The sequence below is a fragment of the Aedes albopictus genome, chromosome 2, assembly GCF_035046485.1.
Source record: "Aedes albopictus strain Foshan chromosome 2, AalbF5, whole genome shotgun sequence".
Taxonomy (NCBI): domain Eukaryota; kingdom Metazoa; phylum Arthropoda; class Insecta; order Diptera; family Culicidae; genus Aedes; species Aedes albopictus.
Genome location: NC_085137.1, coordinates 474,688,818 through 474,706,520, shown reverse-complemented (window position 1 = coordinate 474,706,520; position 17,703 = coordinate 474,688,818). Strand labels below are relative to the sequence as shown.

At 36.3% G+C, this 17,703-nt stretch overlaps 1 protein-coding gene across 1 annotated transcript in view; it reads right to left on the bottom strand.

Moving 5' to 3' along the window:
* Positions 1-466: 466 nt before the first annotated feature.
* LOC109622842 (5-hydroxytryptamine receptor-like) overlaps positions 467-17,703 on the bottom strand; it is a 668,994-nt gene continuing 651,757 nt past the window's right edge. The window contains exon 12 of the mRNA XM_029870762.2: positions 467-11,617. The gene's annotated coding sequence lies outside the window, so the exon portion shown is untranslated. The remainder of the gene's footprint in view (positions 11,618-17,703) is intronic.

Here is a 17,703-nt window from a genome sequence, read left to right as displayed (position 1 = left end):
GAGAAATTCCCGAACAAATTCCACGGAATACTTGGAAGATTTCCAGGGGGAATCTTTCCAGAAAAGAGAAAGGATTTCCAGGAGCAAATCTCCGAAGAATTTTCAGGAAGCATCCTCTAAGAAATTCCAGGAGGAATCGCCGAACGAATTCCAGGAGGAATTCCAGAAGAAGTCTTCGAAGGAATTTCGGGAAGATTCTCTGAATGAATTCCAGGAAGAATCCCCGAAGAATTACAGGAAGAATCTCAAAGAATTCCAAAGAAAATTTCCTTTGAAATTTGATGAGAAATCCCCAAAAGATTTATAGAAGGATTCATGGACAGGAGGAATACTCGAAGGAATTCCAGAAGCAATTCCCAATGGATTTCCATGAGGAATTCTCGATGGAAGTTCAGGAGAAATCCCTGAAGGAATTCCAGGGGAAATCTCCAAAGAAATCCCCGAAGGATTTCCTGAAGTAATCCCCTAAAAAATTTCTCCTAGAATTTCTTCGAAGATTTCTCCTGGACTTCCATCGAAAATTTCTCATGGAATTTCTTTGGGAATTGCTTCTGGAATTCCTACGAGAATTCCTCCTGTAAGTCCTTCAATGATTCCTTCTATAAATCTTTTGGGGATTTCTCACCAAATTTCAAAAGAAAGATTCGCCCTGTAATTTTTTTCAAAATTTTTTTCTTCAGGTATTCTTCCAGTACTTCCATCAAGAATTCCTCACGGAATTGCTTATCGAATTCCTTCGAGGATTCCTCCTGGAACTCTTGCAAGAATTCACCCTGTATGCCATTTTATGATTCATCCTAGAAATCTTTTGGAGATTCCTCAACAAATTTCTTGGAAAATTTTCTGTGGAATTACTTTCACGAGGATTTTTCTAGGAATTTCTTCGGGGATTCTTCTGTCAAAGATTCCATCAAGGAATACTCCTAAAATTCCATGGGAGATTCTTCCTGGCATTCTTGCGGAGTTTCTTCCTGAAATTCCAACAGGAATTCATCCTGGAATTTCTTAAAGTAAAGGAATCTTTGTGGAATTCGATCAGGAATTCTTCCTGGAATTCCTTCGGAGACCACAACTAAAAGTTTTTCTGGGATTTCTCCTGGAATTCTGTCTAGGATTTCTCATGGAATTCAGAGATTCCTTCTGGAATTTCTGCGAATAATCCACCTAGAATTCGTCGGTGATTCCTTCTGGAATTCGTTTGGTGATTCCTGCAGAAAATTTTTGAGATTCTTTCTGTAGTTTCTTCAAGGGCGCTTCCTGGAATTCCTTCGGGATTGCTCCTTGAGTTACACCAGGGATTGCACCTGGAAATCACTTAGGGATTATTTCTTGGATTTTTTTCGGGGATTCCTCCTGGAGTTCATTCGGGAATTTATCATGGAATTTCTTCGAGATTCTTTTTGGAATTCTTTCGGGGATGCCTCCTGAACATTATTCAGGATTTTTTCCTGGAAATCTTTCAAGGATTTCTCATGAAATTCGTTCGGTGATTTCTTTTGAAAACTCTACGGGGATTTCTATTGAAAATTCTTCGGAGATTCCTCCTGGAATGACTTCGGGGATTTCTCCTGGAATTCCATCGAGGACTACAACAAGAAGTCCTTCGGGAATTCTTCCTGGATTTCTGTCGGGGATTTCTCCTCGAATTAGTTTGACGGATTGTTCCTGGAATTGTTTCGGGGATTCCTATATGAATTTCTTCGCAGATTCCTCCTGAAATTCCTTCGCAAGATATTTTAATTTTAGTAAATTTCATATTTTAAAAAATTGTAAAACTCGATATTGAGCTAAAACTAAAAAACTGCTCTACTTAAAATTTTTTGAAGCACGATTTCGAAATCAGCGCTAAATTGTGCTTCAAAAACTTTGGTCGTTGACAAAAGTTCACAACTTTCGTTTTATTTTGTAAACTAGTGTAATCAATTATTTTCCAGTTGAAATTTTCGTCACTATTCCAAAGATTTTCTCAGAAATTCTTCCAGATATTCCTCGGATAGTTCTATAGATTTCCTCATAAAATTGATTAAGAAAATATTCCAGGCATGTTCTTCAAATGTTCCCTTGGTTGGTTTCTTGCAAAGTTACGACAACAAATTGCTTCTAGGAATGATTCTAAATATTTCCTCTGTAATTCTTCAAAAGATTCATCTTAAAATTCTTAAAAAGACTCTTCCAGTTATTCCTTTTGAAAATCCACAACAAAGTCCTCCACAGATTCCAGAAAGAATTTTTCGAGCTACTTTCAAAAATCCTCCAGAAATCTTCCTAGGAACTCATATACTGATTCATGCAACATTTTCACAATAGTTCCCCTACACATTCATTTGAAGCTTCATCTGGAAATTGTTTATTTTTTTTCCAGGAATTATTCTAAATATTCTTCCGAAATAACTTTTGGATACATATTAATAAATCCCTTCTGAAACTCCTGTGGAACTCCCCTCGAGACTTTCTATAAGGGTTGCTTCTAAGATTTCATCAGGAATTCTTTCTGTTGTCCTTCCAGAGATGCGTTCATAAATTCCTTTTGAAATACTTCGTCCATTCTTCGAAATTCTTCCATAAACTTCACCATATCTTCTCTATGTGTTCTAAGAATTGCTTCAGACATCCTAACGGAAAATAATCCTGAGAATTATCTTTATTTCTAAATTTTTAGCCCGGGGCTAGTTCGTCTCCGGGCCCACAGCTTTAATTCCCTTGCTAAGGAAGAACTTACATTTTGTGAGTATGTCGCGAGTGGGATTTGAATTCAGGTCCTGGGCGTGATAGTTTCAACCATCATACCAGGTCCACGCTGTCCAGACACTCCAGTAGAGAATTCTCCGTACGGTCCTCAAAATGTTTTCCCTGGAATTACTCTAGAGGTTCTTTCATCCCGAAGAAATTTAACAAAAACTTCCTGCAAAGAATCAATCACGATTTGTTCCAGAAATACTCCCGTGTAACCACCAGAGACTGCTCAACAGATGTTTGCGAATCTCCAAAGAAACTCCTAGAGGTATTTCTGCAAAAATTCAAAGAGGAAACAGTGTAGCGATCACATGGACATACTCTTGAAGGTATTCTTAGAAGAACCTTTCGAGAATAATATTGACGAAATTTTTTAGGTACTTCTGGAGGAATCCTGAAGAACTGCTTGCGGAAATGCTATTGGAATGTGTAGATGAGCTCCTTGACTTCGTGGTGAAGGAATCTCTGGAAGAATTCTTGTCGAAGTCTTTGGAATTAAAATCAAATGAAATCGAACTTTTTGAAATATCTGAAGGAGTTCCTGGAGGGATTTCCGGAGGAGTCCCTTTTCCACAAGGAATTTGAATTATTTCTAAAAGAATCGCTTTAGGAATTCCTTGTTGGAGGATTTGTATGAAAAAAAAAACTTCTAGAAGAACATTAATTGCTGGAAAATTTTGAAACAATACCTGGAGGCATTTCAAATGAATCTCCTAAAAATTTTTGAAAGAAGGACACTCTGGAGCAACTACAGTAGGCACTCTCTTCCTGAAGGAAGCTTTCAGAAACCCCCGAAGAAATCACTGGCGAAATCTTTGGTGGAATCTCCTGATTGAATTCTGGAAGATCCTTTGGACGAGCTTCCGGATGAACCTCTTGAAGAATTATTGGATAACTTAAAGAACTACTGGCGGAATTTCTTGAGTTATTCCTGAGAGAACTTCTACGGAGGAATCGCTTACGAAATCTCTGGAAGAGTTTCTGGCTGAATCTCTGAGAGAACACTGAACGAGTTCCTCTGGTGGAAATTTCTGAAGGATATTGAGGGATAGGAGAAAGAATTCTTGGAAGAATATTTTCCTAGACAATTCTCAGATAAAGCTCTGGATGAATTATATGTTGTTGGAAGAATCTCTGAATGAGTTCTTATAAATGTTTATGAAGGAATTTCTGAAAGTAGCTTGGTAAGTGCTTCTTGTGGACTTGTTGGAGGATCTCCTGAAGGACTTTCTGGTAAAATTTTAAAAGGAATTCATGGTGGAATCTCCAAAGGAATCACTTTGAATCTTTAAAGAATACCAGAGTATTTCTTTTGTATAGTTTCTAGAAGAATAGAGTTTTGATATCTCGCTTCAAGAGTTTCTTGTAGTTTCTTTGCAAGAAAACCCAAAAAAGGTACTGGAGAAATTCCTCAAAAATCTCTGGGACAATATTTAGAAAAAGCCGAAAAAATTCTTCGAGGAATCTCTGGAAGAGATTCTGAACAAATCTTGGAATAATTCAATGAGATTTTTTAAGGAAATGCATAAGAAAAACTCTGAAAGAACTGTCTTGCTAGATCTGGAATTCTTGGAGAATCCTATGGCAGAATCGCTAAAAAAAACTTTGGTCGACAGTGTTAAAAAAACCTGTTCGAAATTGTCTGAAAGGGTCTATTGATAAATGTCCAATGAAATAATTCGTGATGAAATCTCGTGATGAAATACTGTAAATATCTATGTAGGAATTCTTGGAACAATCTTTAAATCGTGAGAAAAATAAACTGTGAAGGAATATCTATAAAAACCACTGAAGAATTTATGGGTGAATTTCTGTAGCAACCTTTTGAGTATTTTTGGAAGAATACTCGGAAGAATAACTGAAAGATTTTCTGTCAGAATATACTAAAGGATTCCTAAAGGATCCTTTGAAAAAATATCGTTGCAAAATATTTAACGAATATCTGGGAATCTCTTATACCTGGGAGCACCATCTTGTTTCAAGTATCCTTAACTTAATCAAAATGGACTTTTCATGTCTTCCGACATCGTCAGTATTTTCTCATAACATAAACCTTGCCCTTAGAAACCCCGGCTTCTTGTCCGCTTCCACTTTCTTTGGATTTCCCACTTCTTGTTCAAACCATAATTTTCCTTCAAAATCCATAGCTGCATTCTTGAAACTTCATTATCCTGTCTGGTTTCTCTCAATTCAATATTTACCTTGGTTCAATTTATTTTGATATTTATTATTTCAGAAATATTTCTACCCTCATACGCACTCTAGAAATTTATATTGATCCCAAAAGTCATGATATGGGGAAACTTACACTATTTCTTCAGTTTTGTTGTCTTCGTCCTGAGGTTTTTTTTATCAGAATGGGCCTCTAATCATTCCCAACCAAGCTGAATTATATGACCGTTTCACGCAATTTGGCCGACAAAACCCCCATGACGAAGAGAACAAACCTGCCGATAATACCCAAAGCTACACTATTTACAAAAACTTAGACTTGAAGGCACAAAACTCAAATATGAATTTATTTGGTCTACTTACTTTATGAAATTAGAATAACTAGCGACGGTTCGTGGGACTAACATCTAGTTTGCCACGCCCAGCGGCAGTAGCGATACTAGAAGTGTCAAATGAATTTTGTTTATCAAAACAAAAGATGCTCTACAAGATGAACAGTTTAAAATAATCAATTATTACAAGTAAAGTTATTAAAATAATTAAACAACAAAAGTGATTATAGCGCCAGTGGAGTTCTAATATATTTTCATTTTTATGAACGGCCCCTCACAGAAAATGGCTATTCATTATTAGCTTCTAGAATTATGTTTCGTGCGGATTCACTAGAATATGAATATTTTAGTTATGTACTACATTGTAGCATTTGCGACAGCAAATAGTGAAACATTCATCCAAAGTAGCCAAGACGCTCAGAAGTTATGAATTTTCAGATATACCATTTAAAAAAAACGAAAAATATCTTCAAATACTCACTCTCACAACACACAGCCGAAACGAATGCCACTCTTGTATAAAAGTGTCTTTAATAAACTAATAATAATAATAACAACACACATAACTTTTAAACTGGTTGATAAAAGTTGATTGAATAATCAACAAATTCACATGTTGTTACGTAATCAGCGGCTGACCTACGAATATGTTCATTCTCGATAATGCTAAAAACATATTCAAACATTTTTATTGACCTTGTTACACTTCACTTCTCTAATATGCATCGTTTATGTCCATACAATCAACGATTATGCCAATAGTCAAGAACATGCGCATCATTATTTGATGATGTATTTTAATATTTCCAAAACATATCTTTCACAGAGAAAACTAAATCGTACAAAGAGAAAGTTACGGTCATGCTTCAGCAAAATGCAACTGCTTTACGTTGGCCGTAGAATTTCATTCATTTATCCCACTCGAGATGCCACCTTCCCGTGTGTTTTTTTCGGTCTCCGCTTTGTGCGACGACCAACAAAACCGGTTTGACTTGCTCAGCCGTCCTGCTGCTGCTGGTCCGTTGCTTACTCACACACGCAAGCGCATGAAAACTGCTGTTGTTCACTTGAAAGAAAAATGGTTTTGATGTGGAAAATTACATTTTCCACTAATTATGTCTTCGACAAAAATCTTCCTCTTGAAATTTCCAATCTTTGGACGGGACTCAAAAAAGGGCTTTTCATGTAAACTTTCCGAGATGTTGCTGCGCAAAGTAAAAATTTGGCTGAAAAAAAGTCATCACAATTTTGTTCAAAAATGGTTTTTGAAAACTGATAATCATTTTCCACAAGTTAAAAAAATCCAGGTGATACCTTGATCATTCCTCTAACTCTGCACGGAGACCGTTTTCAAAAATAATGCTTCATTATTTTTTAAAAAATCATAGAGTAAAAAGTGAGGAAATGCTTCCAGTTTCACCTTAAGTCTGTGCGAATGAAACAGGAAAAAAAGCAAATTGCTGCAAAATTGAACCCCGAAGAAACCCCAGGTGAAATTCCCGATGGTATTCCAAGAGTATCTCTCGAAGGATTTTCAGGAGGAGTCCCCGAAAAAATTCTGGTGGAATGCTTAATCCTTAAAGGAACTCCTTTTAGCAACTTTTAGCAACAGAATCTGGATGCATCCCCCTGAGCTTTCCTGGAAAAATCTCCGAAAGAACTGGAGGAGTGATCCCTGGAAGATCTCCGGGAAAATCCCTCAATGAACTCCTGGAGAAATCCGGGATCGAACTCCAGAATCTCTGAAGGAAATCCTGAAGAGATCCCAGAAAGAACTCTTGGAAAGATCTCTGAAGATACTCCTGGAGGAATCCCCGAAGGAACGCCAGGAGTTATCCCTCGTTAAAATTTTACAGTATTTTTTAAAGAAATTCAAGGAGGAATCTCAGATGAACAAGATCAAATAGCAGTATTTTGTTTGTCAATTCTGGAAAGCCATTTTATGTAGTACAATCAGACAGTCGGAAACCTGTTATAGAATCTCAGAAGGACCTCCTGCACAGATACTTGAAGAGTAGAACTCGTGGACGAATTTTTGATGAAACTCCTAGACAGTGCTGGAAAATTCATTTCGTCATATCTAAATTCAATCACCTATAGCTCATTTTAGAAGCTGAACCTGAGAATATGGTATATGAAAAATTTGTGCGGCTAGACCAGTTCTGCACGATAGTCACGGAAAAACCACTACTTTTCGAAAATTTAAGGTAAATGTTACGGACTACCTTCGAAAAACCCCAATGATATTCACGGTGAATATCATTTGGCATTTTTCAAAGGTAGTCCGTGACATTTACAAATATTTGAAATAGCGTTTTTTTCGTGACTTTCTTGTAGAAATGGTCTAGCCGCACAAGTTTTTCATATACCATATTCTCAGGTTCAGCTTCTAAAATGGGCTGTAGGTGGTTGAATTTAGATATGACGAAATGAAATTTTCAGCACTGCTCCTAGACTTATTCCTGAAGGAGCTCCTGTTGGAATTCTTGAACTTCAGAAGGATGCCTGAAGGAACTCCTAGACTAATCTTATAGGAATCACTGCAGAAACTTCTGAAAGAGTCCCTGATGGATTTCTTGGGGATACCTCCTGAATCCACCTGGAAGAATCTCTGAAAGAACACTTGGATCTCTGAAGAAAGTATTGAAGAACTTCTGCAGAAATCTCTGAAGTGAAATCCCTGATTGGGATTTCAGAGGAATCTTTGAAGGATTTGAAGGAGGAATCTTTGAAAGAAGACCTGTAGGAATCTCTGAAGAAATTCTTGTAGGAATCTTCGAAGAATTTCTGGTGAAATCCGTGGTGGATCTGCTGGAGACAACTGGATAATTCTGGAAGAATTTCTGTAGAAACTTTTGAAAATGATAAATAATAAAAGAAATTTAATGAAAAAAAATGCTGCCAAGAGATTCGCATTTGAATGGATTTCCTAGATTTCCATTTGAACTTCTTCTAAAATTCTTAACCACCCTAATGCATCACGATGGAAACTGTACACGGTTCGGATCAAAAAATGACCCTATTGCACAAAGAGGGACCTTCTCGACCATTAAACAAGATTCCTCCTGGATCGAACGTCTTCTGCATAGATGGTTTAAAACATGAGTGAGAAAAAAGTAGACAGAATCAAGTAGATTGAATAACAATTGAGGTAGAGTCCGTAGACGTAGAGCTTGAAAGTCCTGAGCTCCAGAATAATTTGCATACCCTACAATGTCGTGCAACCTCAAAAAGTTTTTCTCGTAGCATTACAGAGTACCATGGATAGCATTAGCCGTAAACTGCATACGTAGATTGAATGGTGACTTCGTAGAACTTGAAAGTTCTGAACGTCAGAATATTCAACAAACGTTACAATACTCGACAACATAAAAAAGGCCTTCTCATTGGGTTGTAGAGCGTCATGAATTTCAGACGACAATAACTTCAAACGTACATTTATCTACAATTGAGATAGTTTCTGTAGAACTTGAAAGTCTTGAAATTCAGGACATTTAGCATACCTTGCAATGTCGTACAACCTCAGGAAGAGTTTCTTGTAGCATTACGGAGTACCCTGGAGAACAATGACCGTAAACCGTAGATTAAGAGGTAATTGTGGTAGGTTTGATAGTACTTGAAAGCCATGAGCTTCAGGACATGCAACAAACTAATATCCGATCACCGTAAAAAAAAAAAACACTCGTTAGGTTGGGTACCATCATGGATATCAGAGGACAATTACTGCAAACGTAGATTGGACGGCCATTGAGGTAGATTCTGTAGAATTTAAAAGCCCTGAACCCCTGAACATTTTGCATATTGTTAGGTACAACTTTAGAAAGATTTCCACTAATGTAGCTTGCATCGTGAGTGCGGTAGAATCTATAGACCTTTAAAGTCCTAAACTCCAGGACATTTTGCATACCTTACAATGTCGTACAACATTAAAAAGATTTTCTTGTTACTTTCTGGAGTGCCATGGATTACAATGAGCAATATCCGCTAACATAGATTCAATGGCAATTGTGGTAGATTTTGTAGAACTTGTAAGTCCTGAACTTCAGGACATTTTGCAAACCTTGAAATGCCCCGAAACCTTTTAAAAGTATTTCTCATTCAATAAGAAAGCAACTCAGAATATAACGGTCAAAAGCTGCAAAGCTGTATTAAATTGGACCGGTAGATCTAGTTGACCAAGTAAGTCTTAACTCCAGGATAGGTTGGATATTCTAGTACATCCAAACATACCGAAAACAGCTACCCGTTAATGTCCCGCTAAGAGTATTTTGTATAATTATCCCATGAATTTATTGCATTGATTATTACATTCAGGCGCTTACAGATCATATGAATTCAATTACAAAACGTCTTGTAGGCCTTGAGATTATCTAGGTTTATTGGTCGTGATCACCGAAGTAATGTGAACATCAAGGATCTCCAAGAGGATCTTCGTACCATATTTTTAAATAACGGAAATCATGAATGTAAACAATTTCACGGAACATTTCCGAAAAATACGAAAAAAGCCACCTATTTCAACAACCCATCAAAAAGGGGGGGGGGGGTTTGCAAGAGGATGGTCATCAGTACATCTTATAGTGCGACTATTCCCCTTGATGTATACAAAATTAAAACATCATTGGGATCTCGATTAAAAAATAGACCGTCATGTCATTTTAAAGGTCGTAAAAAATAAAAAAAAATACTTAAGAAATTTCATTGAAACTACCGTAGGACTTCAAAAAAATAACACACAGGTCGAAGGAACTTTAAAAAAATGCCATAACAATATCAATGGAGTTACCACAGAAATTCTTCAAGAAAATGCCGAAGGAGTTTCAGCGGAACTACCGAAAATATTTATGAATATAAATTCGCAAAATTATTCAAAGGAATTGACGAACAATTCTCAAAAAAACATTACATAAGAAATTCACAAAGCAATTTTCGAGGTATTTTCATGGGAAAAATCGAATTAACTCTCAAATAAATTGCAGACTGAACTTTTAAACATACTACTGTAGAAAACACCATACTCAATTTCAAGAAAAATGCTGATTTCGATTCGAAAAACAAAACTGGTCTAACAGTTTTGTTTTTTTTTTCGGGAATTCATCAAGAAATGTATTTATTTTAGAGAAAGTTTTATTTTCAGAAATGTTGCTTTAAGAAGAAGTTTCGCCAGGCAGAGGTTTTGTTGAGTATTTCCTAATGGAGTCCTTATGGGTAATTAATCAGAAATTTATTGTAGAATTCCTCTAAGAGATTTCTGAAATTAAGCAGATAATTGGATCCTAGGCGCTTCTTCAGGAAATTCTCCAGAATTTCTTTTCGATTTTTTTGAGAATGCCATGCCACCGAGATCTTTTTCAGATTTTTTTTTGAAAATCCTCCATCTTCCATTTTTTTCGGGAATTCTTGGTGAAATCCAGAATCGAATTTAATATTCAAGGAAAAATATTAGTCGAATATTCTGTGAATGTTTATCTAACAAACATTTGAAAAATTTCTAATTCCAATTAATAGCAATTTTTGAAGGATTAACTTGAGTGGAACTTGGAAGAAATTGCAGAAGAATATCCAAACAAAGTTTGGAGAAGAAGAAAACAAACATCGATTGAAAAAATAAAAGCAAAATCACACGTATAAGTACTGTGGTTTTTCTTTGAGCATGTTACTTGAAGTTGCACAAGGTAGCGGAGTACGAACAAGTCGAAGCAACCTCGAGCAAGTTCGAATCAAGTCATTGAACACAGTTGATGAAAACCAGACCTCGCATCACTATTCACATTTCCTTTAAAAAGTCACACCCTAAAGCACCAATCTGGCACCGTGCCATGCGATGACTTTTCCCGTTTTCATCGCGTTCAGTAGGTAGTCAAAGAAAGGGGGCCATCGAGATAGAAAAAGAGACTGAGTTAGAGAAGCGCGGCACGCTGCCGCGCCGGAATCAGCGGGAGCCCCAAACCACAGTGTAAAGTTGTTACCGAAAATTTCGCATTCATGACTTTTGTTGAATTCCGTGCCTTGTGCCGCTCCGCAGGATCCGGCCCGGCCCGCGTATTGGGGGACGGAGGCGTGGCATGAGTTGGGCAAGTGTAATAAAATTTTGCATTCACATTTCTTGCTGGCCCTGTGCCGTCCCGTCTGTCATCCTACTGGGCCTACTGGGGATTGTTGCCAAGTCAGATGCTTGACTGGCCACGCTCCACAGGTGGTTCCGAGTGCGGTCGTCGTCGTCGTCGTCGTCGTTTCGCCACTATAAGTTCTTTTTGGTTTGGGGCTGGAGATAGTGCGGTGGGAATGCTGAGTGCAGGCGATGGCTATGACTCGTCAACTTGAGCGATGACTTCCTCGTTTGGTTGCTGCTGGGTGGGGGGTTTGTGATGGTTGCGGTTCTGGAAAAAAAGAAATAAGCAGAAGAGATCGAATGATAGGCGGTTTCCACTGGAGATGGATGTTTTTGTATCGCTTTCGATTGAATATGTATGTTCTGGTGGATATAAGCGTAAAATTTTGTTTCGACAGAATTGGGAAAACCCACATTATCTGTTTATATTACATTGAGATTGTTTACTTCACATGAAACGCATTTGAAAAATTTAAAATGTTCATCGTGTGTCAATGAATAGAATGAGGCATCCAGAGTTTTGGGAGGATTTGTTTATGGATATTGCAGTGGCGTAGCTAGGTATTTGGGGGCCCGGTGGGGAACCAAATTTGGGGGCCCAATGGAAATTACAGATTATATATATTTTAGAATGATAAATCTTTTCTTCTAACTCTCAAATAATCACGCCGTTGTATTTTGTACAAAACGTTGAAAAAACTCTCGACTTTTGTGGTGCAGTGGTGGCCAACTGACAGACGGAAGGTTAAACATTATTTTCTGTATTCCTTTATGAATTGCTTCGGGGATTTCTGCAGCGATACATCCCGGAGTTCCATCAATGAGCGTTACATTCTTTTCTAAGAATTATATCGACATTTTTTTGAACAGTTTATTAAGAAATTGCATCAATTAGGAATTACTTCAAGTATTGCATCACCATTTTCTTTGAAAAAAAAAAAAATAAACTTTCTTGAATAATAATTTGTGTTCCAGAATCTTTCAAGTAATTAATGCAAGGGTGTCATTCAATATTTCTCTAAACACTCCTTTCAGGTATTCTTACAGTGTTGTCTCCGAGGATGTTTTCAGAAGTACTTCAGAGTACTTCAGAAGATTCTTGCAAAGGCATCATCGAGTATTTCTCGAAATATTTGTTCAGGAAATCCACCAGGGATTGCATCAATAATATCTCTGAGGATTCATCCATAAGATCAAAGAATTAAAAAAAAAAACACTTTTTCATTTTATTTTCATTTTGCAGCAAGAAGGTAATGAGAGCGCAAGTCAGTCCAAAGCCGATGAAGATCAAAGAATTAAGAAATTCTAGGAAAAAACACTACAAAAAATTTTGTGAATGAATTTTTGCTAAACCAGATATTTTTCCAAGAAATTACATTGGAATTCCGTCAGAGGAAGAGAAGTCCTTAACCTTTCAGGACGCGCGCCATCAAGCAACCGAAACTGCACCGCGCTCGCGCTGTATACGAAAAGCGAGGTTTCTTGGTAGTGTTTAACTTTTTACAACAGCGCGCGCACTGAATGGTTAAAGAATTTCTTCAAACATTCCTCCATAGTTCTTCAGGAGATCCTCCAAGTATCCCTTAAAAGATTTTTCCACGGAAGTAAAGTATTTCTCTATTAATTTATCCAAGAATTTATCTTGGCATTTCCTCAAGCATTCATTACTCATCTTGGCGTTCCTTTCAAGATTTCTTAATAATTTCTTCCAAGATTTCCTTTAGAAATTCCTCCAAGGATATCTTCAAGAATTACAGCAACGCTTTTTTGTTTAGTAGGATGAAATAAGGAGCATATATGCTCAAATAGTAAGGGAACAGATAACTGATTTGATAAGATAAAATTAAATAATTTCAGAACGTTTTCCAATGATTCCTTCTAAGACTGTCTTGCCACTTTCTTCAAGATTTTTTAAGAAAGCCTAGAGGCATCTTTAAGTGATTAATGCAAGTTTAAGATTTCATATAGGATACCCATCGAGAATTCTTCAATTCCTTCGGGATTTTTTCCAAGAATTTCTTAAATTGTTTGTGCAATTGAGTGTATGTCCCCACAATCAATGTATTTGTATATGTATGTAATTCTACCTTATCCATGACATTTTTTTAAATTATTATTCTTGTGTATTTAAGCTTATGCTAATTCTACACTATGACAAATAAAGTCAGTGTACTATCAACCATTGCAATGGCAAGAAGCCACCGTGAATCGCCTCAATTATTACCATTAATACCACAACGGTTAATGGATCCTGCTCGTGCGCAAACATAAAAATTTCTTCAAAAAAATCTTTCGGAATTTCTTCAAAGATCTTGTTAGGAACCTCTGCGAAGGTTTCATCAATCGGATAAAGCATTCTTTGCATAATTTATTCAATAATTTCTCCAAGAGCTCTACAGAGGATTACTTTTGGGCTTTTTCCAGGGATTGCTTTTGGTATTCTACCAAGGATTTATTCAAATTTTCAAATTCTCTAGAAATTCTTTCCAAATTTCCTTCGGGGGTTTTTCCAAAGGTTTCTCTATAACTTCATCCAATAAATTTTCTTGTAATTTCTCCAAAAAATCAACTGATTCAAATAAAAAAAATGTAAGGATTCTTTCAAAAATTTTCACAGAAATTCCCTCCAGAACAGAGGCAAATAAAAAATCTACTGGTATTCCTTCAAACATTTTTTGTGATTTTTTTAGGAATAGTTTGTGAACTTCCTTAGATATTTGAAAATTCCTTAGGGAATTTTTCGAGATTTTCTTCGGCCGTTCCTTTGTAAATGATTGGTTTTATGAATTCGCAGGAGTGTATCTCATAGAATTTCAAAAGTAACAATAGACGAAATTCCGTAAGAAAATATCAAAATAAATTTTCAGATGAATTACCAAAGAAATTTTACGAATTGACTAAGGAACTTTCAAAGTACCTGCCGAATGAATTGCGAAAAGAACTATTGAAAGAATTACAAAAGTAATTATCAGGTATATTAGCAAAGAAACTGCCGGTGAAACTTCCAAAGAAATTACTAAAGCTACTGTCCGAAGAATTTCGAAAAGTAATACCGTAGAATTTCAATTTCAAAGGAATTGCCGAAATAGTTTTCAAAAAAATTGTCCAAGAAAACCCCAAAAAAAATCCTTTAGGAATATTAGGATCAAATCCATTAAAAATGGCTTAAAGGATTTCCAAAGCCTTTGCCAAAAAAAAAACTCCGTCATTTCCACAGATTTGCCGAATGCATTTCCAAAGTAAGTTATTTCCAAAGTATTTACCATAGGATTTTTTGAACGATATGTAAAAAAAAACAACGAGAAGTTGTAAATGAAATTTCCAAAGAAATTTCCGTAGAAAACTATTCTGAAGAAGTTCGCAAAGCCATTGCCAAAGGAATTGCCTAATTATTTCTAAAAATAATTGTCGTAGGAATGCTCAATGAAACTTGTAACTGAGTTCCTAAAAAAATCTTGATATTTTTTTTCCAAATGGATTGCAAACACAATAGCTGAGACAATTTTCAAAAGAATTTCTTAAAAATAATGAAGGATAAATTCAGAAAAAAAAAAATACTTAAGTGATTCCCAAACCAATTTCCGATATAAATTTTCAGAGTTTCAAAATAAATTTTCAAAGATATTCCCTAACGAATTGCTGCACGGATTTCCAAAGTAACAACTGGAAAAGATCCAGAAGAAATTTCCAAAGGAATAATAAAAATGTAAGAATTCTTTCAAGCATTGTCACTGAATTTCCTCAAAGAAATTGTATTGGATTTTATTCAATGAATTCTTTAGGCACTCTTCCAAGGTTTTTATCTATTGATACAATTAAAGATTTACTTAGCGATAACACTAATTTCGTCTGGATTTTCTTCACGAAGCTTCTAAGAAAATTTTCTAAGGATTTCATCATGCATTTGCTCCAAATGAGGAACTCCAAGAACTCTTTCTTAGATATCTTTAACGATTCATCTAGGAATTACTTTAAGGACTTCTTTACAAATTCCTCCAAAATTTGCTTCGAAAGTTGCTGCAGCAATTGCTTCGGGAACTCTTCCAAGTGTTTCTGAAGGAAATCCTTCAGCAATATCCCAACTAACAAGGATAGCTGAATAACTGCTTATTCAGCAATTTTTTTTTTAAATTAAGTATAAGTGCGGTTTATTCATCTGTTGTTCAGCAGCAATGTTTGTTGGGATGTATTCCCAAGAATTCTATCAAGAGTTTCTTAAATCTTTTAACAAACGATTCCTTTTGGGGCTACCCCACATGATCCCTTGAGCAGAGGAATCCTTTAAGAATTCTTCCAAGATGTTTTTTTTTTAATTTCTGCGAGAATTATTTTTGCAATGCCTTTGAAGTCTTTTCCAGGATTTCCTATTCAAGCATTTCAAAGATTTCTAAAGAAATTCTTCCAATGATTGCTGTATGAAATCGTCCAAAGATTCTCAATGCATTTTTTCAATTACTCTTTCATGATTCGTTCATGAATCCTTTAAGAAATTCCAGTCAAGACTGAATCTTTTTCTCCAAGGATTTTTTCAAGATACGTTACAAAGATTCCTTCAGGGATTTCTCAAGGTTTTCCTTCAGATAATCCTACAAGGGTGAACACATTCATCACCAAAGGATTCCTGCACAAATTCCCTCTGGGGGTCTTAAAGTAATTCCCCCAAGACTTCCAGCAGAAATTTCTCCGTGGAAATCTATAGAAGTTCTTTTGCAAATCAACATCAATTGAAAAATAATCTAGGCATTTCATAATTAATTCTTCCAAAAATCCCGTAGCTTTCAAAATTTATTCAGGAACTCTTTTCGTCATTCCTCATAGTAACACAGGAGTGTGTTGTGGATTGGCATGCAAGCCGGAAAGAGAGATGAGTTTGTGAAATAGGTGTGTTCACGGTGCGGCTTCGGAGTCAGTTTGGCTTTCTATTCCGCAGAACCATTACCTGTTCTGTGGCTTAGTTGGTTAAAGCGCCGGTCTAGCGAATACGGAGTCGTGGGTTCGAATCCCACCAGAACGCGATTTTTTTCACAAATTTCTTCTCTCAATTTGTCAATTAGCAACATTTCGTGCCTTCTAATTACAAGTTTTTCCAGTATGTTTCAGACATACCAGCAAATCTGGTAAAATACCAGTAAAATGGGCAATATGTATCATTGTCTGCATAGTACTTCTAGTACTTCTACTACTACTTCAAAATACAGTAGTAATCTGTCAAGAATGTCATCAAAAATATCTCCAAAGTCAACCCAATGATTCCTTCAGAATACATCAATTCATCAATTCATAAGCCATACCTGATCAAGCATGATCTCAGAAATTTATCAAAGATATTTTCTATGAGGAACTCCTGCAAGATTCCTTCTTGGAGAAGTCTTTAAAAGAATCCTTGGAGAAATTCCTTAAGGTTCATCTAAAGGATTTGTTGGAGGACTTCATGACATATGATCATCTGTGTGCCCCATTACAAAAAAACTCTTGATAATCACGAAGGGGCCCCCACATACCTATTAGCACTTCTTCGAAGTGTTGAACTTATAAGAATCTTTCGCTTTTTTAAGAACTCTATTCAAACTGGTTTAAGGAACCTTCATTGATTTGGAGGCCCCCTGAAACCGGGGACCCGGTGCGGGCTACACCCATCGCACCCCCTTGCTACACCACTACTGGGATATTGGGAAAATTTCAAGGAAAATTCCTCTCAGAGTTCCGTGATAATCCTATTTAGAATCCTGGAACAATCATTCTCAGGATTCAGTGGGAATCTTTTATATTAGTGTTATGGAGGAACTTAGAAAGCATCCCTCTCAGGATTTCGATAGTTCTCCTCAGAATTCTGGGAGAGATCTTTTCAGGATTCTAGGAAAATTTCTTTCAGGCTTCTGGGACAATACCTCTCAAAATTTAGAGAGAATCCATCCCAGGATTGTGGAAAAATCCCTCAAGATTCAAAAGTTTCCCTTCCAAAGTTTTGAGGGAATCCTACTCAAAATTGTGGAAGAACCAGGATTTTACGGGTTATCCCTTTTAGGATTTGAGAAGAGCACCTGTTAGGATTCTTGAACATTTCCCTTCAAATATTCCTTCAAACATTTCCTCTCAGGATTCTGAAGAGACACATAATTCCGATAATTTTTTTTGCAGGATTCTGGACGAATCCATTTCAGGAACCTTCAGGAATACCTTTATGGATTCCTGAAAAATTACCATCAGAACTTTGAAGAAATCTTTTTCATGAATCTGAAAAAAAAAATTCAAACTAATGTGCTACAATTCAAAAAGAATGTCGAACATAAATGATAATAGAAAGCTATCTATTCGACTATTCGAGCTGTCGATGCTATGTAATCGGCCAGATAA